The 5,001-nt window shown below is 41.2% G+C and overlaps 1 non-coding gene across 1 annotated transcript; it reads right to left on the bottom strand.

The window, feature by feature from the left end:
• Window positions 1–766: 766 nt before the first annotated feature.
• On the bottom strand, window positions 767–874 carry LOC127740974 (small nucleolar RNA R71). The gene has a single exon (XR_008001829.1). It is a non-coding gene; the product is annotated as a small nucleolar RNA R71 (small nucleolar RNA).
• Between the last annotated feature and the right edge of the window lie 4,127 nt (window positions 875–5,001).

The following is a 5,001-nucleotide window of genomic DNA, read 5'->3' as shown; positions in this document are numbered from 1 at the left end:
TCACTAACCATTTTTCAAAAACAATTTTCGAAAACTCCTCTCTCTCATCTCCTTCTATTTATTTATTCATTTACTAACACTTCTCTTCATCTTAAAATTTGAACCCTCTCTTCTCCTCTGTGTTCGAATTTTTCTCTTCTCCTTCTTCTATTCTTTTCTTCTTCTACTCACATAAAGGAATCTCTATACTGTGACATAAAGGATTTCTCTTCTTTTCTGTTCTCTTCTTTTTCATATGAGTAGGAGCAAGGACAAGGACATTCTTGTTGAAGCAGATCCTGAACCTGAAAGGACTCTGAAAAAGAAGCTAAGAGAAGCTAAAGCACAACAATCCAGAGAAAACCTTACAGAGAATTTCAAAAAAGAAAGAGATATGGCCGAACCCAACAACAATGCAAGGAAGATGCTTGGTGACTTTACTGCACCAAATTCTAACTTACATGAAAGAAGCATCTCAATCCCTGCCATTGGAGCAAACATTTTTGAGCTAAAGCCTCAATTAGTTTCTCTGATACAACAGAATTGTAAGTTTTATGGACTTCCATCAGAAGATCCTTTTCAGTTCTTAACTAAATTTTTGCAGATCTGTGATACTGTTAAGACCAATGGGGTTGATCCCGAGGTCTACAGGCTTATGCTTTTCCCTTTTGCTGTAAGAGACAGAGCTAGAATATGGTTGGACTCTCAACCTAAAGATAGCCTGAACTCTCGGGATAAGCTGGTCATGGCCTTCTTGGCCAAGTTCTTTCCTCCTCAAAAGCTGAGCAAGCTTAGAGTGGATGTTCAAACCTTCAGACAGAAAGATGGTGAATCCCTCTATGAAGCTTGGGAGAGATACAAGCAACTGACCAAAAAGTGTCCTTTTGACATGCTTTCAGAATGGACCATCCTGGATATATTCTATGATGGTCTGTCTGAATTGACTAAGATGTCATTGGACCATTCTGCAGGTGGATCTATTCACCTGAAGAAAACGCCTGCAGAAGCTCAGGAACTCATTGACATGGTTGCAAATAACCAGTTCATGTACACTTCTGAAAGGAATCCTGTGAGTAATGGGACGCCTCAGAGGAAGGAAGTTCTTGAAATTGATGCTCTGAATGCCATATTGGCTTAGAATAAAGTGTTGACTCAACAAGTCAATTTGATTTCTCAGAGTTTGAATGGATTGCAAAATGCACCCAACAGTACTAAAGAAGCATCTTCTGAAGAAGAAGCTTATGATCCTAAGAACCCTGCAATGGTAGAGGTGAATTACATGGGTGAAGCCTATGGAAACACCTACAATCCCTCATGGAGAAATCACCCAAATTTCTCATGGAAGGATCAACAAAAGCCTCAACAAGGCTTTAATAATGGTGGAAGAAACAGGTTTAGCAATAGCAAGCCTTTTCTATCATCCTCTCAGCAACAGACAGAGAATTATGAGCAGAGCCCCTCTAGCTTAGCAAACATAGTCTCTGGTCTATCTAAGGCTACTCTAAGTTTAATGAATGAAATAAGGTCCTCCATTAGAAATTTGGAGGCACAAGTGGGCCAGCACAGAAAAAAAGTCACTGAAATTCCTCCTAGCACTCTCCCAAGCAATACAGAAGAGAACCCAAAAAGAGAGTGTAAGGCCATAACCTTACTTGGTGTGGCCGAATGCACAGAGGAGGAGGAGGACGTGAATCCCAATGAGGAAGACCTCATGGGACGTCCTCTAGACAAAAAGGAGTTCCCAATTGAGGAACCTAAGGAATCTGAGACTCATCTAGAGACCATAGAGATTTCATTGAACCTACTTCTGCCATTCATGAGCTCTGATGAGTATTCCTCCTCTGAAGAGGATGAAGATATTACTGAAGAGCAAGTTGCTAAATACCTTGGAGAAATCATGAAGCTAAATGCCAAGTTATTTGGTAATGAGACTTGGGTGGATGAACCCCCCTTGCTCACCAATGAACTGAATGACTTGGTTTGGCAGACATTACCTCAAAAAAAATAGGATCCTGGTAAATTTCTAATTCCCTGTACCATAGGCACCATGACCTTTGAGAAGACTCTATGTGACCTAGGGTCAGGCATAAACTTAATGCCACTTTCTGTAATAGAGAAACTAGGAATCTTTGAGGTACATGCTACTAAATTCTCATTAGAGATGGCAGACAAATCCATGAAAAAGGCTTATGGACAGGTATAGGACGTGCTAGTAAAGGTCAAAGGCCTTTACATCCCTGCTGAGTTCATAATCCTAGACACTGGAAAGGATGAGGATGAATCCGTCATCCTTGGAAGACCCTTCCTAGCCACAGCAAAAGCTGGGATTGATGTGGACAGAGGAGAGTTGATCCTTCAATTGAATGAGGACTACCTTGTGTTTAAAACTCAAGGATCTCCCTCTGTAACCATGGAGAGGAAGCAAGAAAAGTTTCTCTCAATGCAGAGTCAAACAAAGCCCCCAGAGTCAAACTCTAAGTTTGGTGTTGGAAGGCCACAACCAAACTCTAAGTTTGGTGTTGAACCCCCACATTCAAACTCTAAGTTTGGTGTTGGGAGGTCCCAACAATGCTTTGAATATCTGTGAGGCTCCATGAGAGCCCACTGTCAAAGTTATTGACATTAAAGAAGCGCTTGTTGGGAGGCAACCTAATTTTTATTTATCTATGTTATTTTCTTTTTTTCGGTTGATGATCATGTGGAGTCACAAAAATAATTGCAAAAATTCAAGAAAAATTAAAAATAGCATTAAAAATAGCACACCCTGGAGGAGAAACTTACTGGCGTTTTAACGCCAGTAAGGGTAGCAGAATGGGCGTTTAACACCCAGTCTGGCACCATTCTGGGTGTTAAACGCCAGAAAGAAGCAACAGACTAGCATTAAACGCCAGAAAGAAGCAACAAACTGGCGTTAAATGCCAGAAATAGGTTGCAGCTTGGCGTTTAACGCCAGGAAAAGAATAAAAGCTAGCGTTTAACGCCAGAAACAAGTAGCAGTCTGGCGTTAAACGCCAGGATTGCACAATAGGGGCATTTTGCATGCCTAAAAGGAGCAGGGATGAGAAATCCTTGACCCTTCAGGATCTGTAAACCCCATAGGATCCCCACCTACTCCACCTCTCTCTCTATCTCCCTCTATCTCTTCCATTTTCTTCCTCTTCCCCTTCTTTCTTTCTTCTTTTGCTTGAGAACGAGCAAACCTTTTAAGTTTGGTGTGGTAAAAGCATTTCTTTTTGTTTTTCAACCATTTATGGCAGCTAAGGCCGAAGAAACCTCTAGAAAGAGGAAAGGAAAGGAAAAAGCTTCCACCTCCGAGTCATGGGAGATGGAGAAATTCATCTCAAAGGTCCATCAAGACCACTTCTATGAAGTTGTGGCCAAGAAGAAAGTGATCCCTGAGTTCCCTTTCATACTCAAGAAAAATGAGTATCCGGAGATCCGACATGAGATCCGAAGAAGAGGTTGGGAAGTTCTTACCGACCCCATTCAACGAGTCAGAATCATAATGGTTCAAGAGTTCTATGCCAATGCATGGATCACTAGGAACCATGATCAAAGTATGAACCCGAATCCAAAGAATTGGCTTACAATGGTTCGAGGAAAATACTTAGATTTCAGTCCAAAAAATGTAAGGTTGGCGTTCCACTTGCCAGGTCTGGTTCAATTGAGAAGACCGGACCTTAAGCCTATGGCTAGAGGGTGGTTAGAGTTCATCCAACGCTCCATCATTACTACTAGCAACCGATCAGAAGTGACTGTGGATCATACCTCTAGAACTCTACAAGGTGGCTGACAAGTCATCCACCTTGGCAAGGTTAGCCTTTCCTCATCTCATTTGTCATTGATGAACGGATAATTTATACGCTTTTTGGCATTGTTTTTAGGTAGTTTTTAGTATGATCTAGTTACTTTTAGGGATGTTTTCATTAGTTTTTATGCTAAATTCACATTTCTAGACTTTACTATGATTTTGTGTATTTTTCTGTGATTTCAGGTATTTTCTGGCTGAATCTGAGGGACCTGAGCAAAACTCTGATAGGAGGCTTACAAAGGACTGCTAATACTGTTGGAATCTGACCTCCCTGCACTCAAAATAGATTTTATGGAGCTACAGAACTCCAAATGGTGTGCTCTCAATGGCGTTGGAAAGTAGACATTCAGAGCTTTCCAGCAATATATAATAGTCCATACTTTATTCGTGATTAGATGACGTACATTGGTGCTCAACGCCAGTTCCATGCTGCATTCTGGAGTCAAACGCCAGAAACATGTCACGAACCAGAGTTGAACGCCCAAAATACGTTACAACTTGGCGTTCAACTCCAAGATAAGCCTCAGCTCGTGGATAGAACAAGCTCAGCCCAAGCACACACCAAGTGGGCCCCGGAAGTGGATTTATGCATCAATTACTTACTTCTGTAAACCCTAGTAGCTAGTCTAGTATAAATAGGACCTTTTACTATTGTATTTTCATCCTGGATCCTGAATTGTATTTTTTGATCCTGTGATCACATTTGGGGGCTAGCCATTCGGCCATGCTTGAACCTTCATTACTTATGTATTTTCAACGGTGGAGTTTCTACACACCACAGATTAAGGGTGTGGAGCTCTGTTGTACCTCGAGTTTTAATGCAAGTACTTCTGTTTCCTATTCAATTCCATTTATTCCTTTTCTAAGATATTCGTTGCACTTCAACTCGATGAATGTGATGATCCGTAACACTCATCATCATTCTCACTTATGAACACGTGACTGACAACCACTTTCGTTCTACCTTAGACCGAGCACATATCTCTTGGATTCCTTAATCAGAATCTCCGTAGTATAAGCTAGAACCCTTTGGTGGCCACTCTTGAGGATCCGGAAAGTCTAAACCTTATCTGTGGTATTCCGAGTAGGATTGAAGGATTGAATGACTGTGACGAGCTTCAAACTTGCGATTATTGGGCGTGATGACAAATGCAAAAGAATCAATGGATTCTATTCCAACATGATCGAGAACCGACAGATAATTAGCCGTG

The sequence above is a fragment of the Arachis duranensis genome, chromosome 7 (genome assembly GCF_000817695.3).
Source record: "Arachis duranensis cultivar V14167 chromosome 7, aradu.V14167.gnm2.J7QH, whole genome shotgun sequence".
Classification (NCBI taxonomy): Eukaryota; Viridiplantae; Streptophyta; class Magnoliopsida; order Fabales; family Fabaceae; genus Arachis; species Arachis duranensis.
Note: the sequence above shows the minus strand (reverse complement) of the source record. Positions and strands in the feature narration are given on the sequence as shown.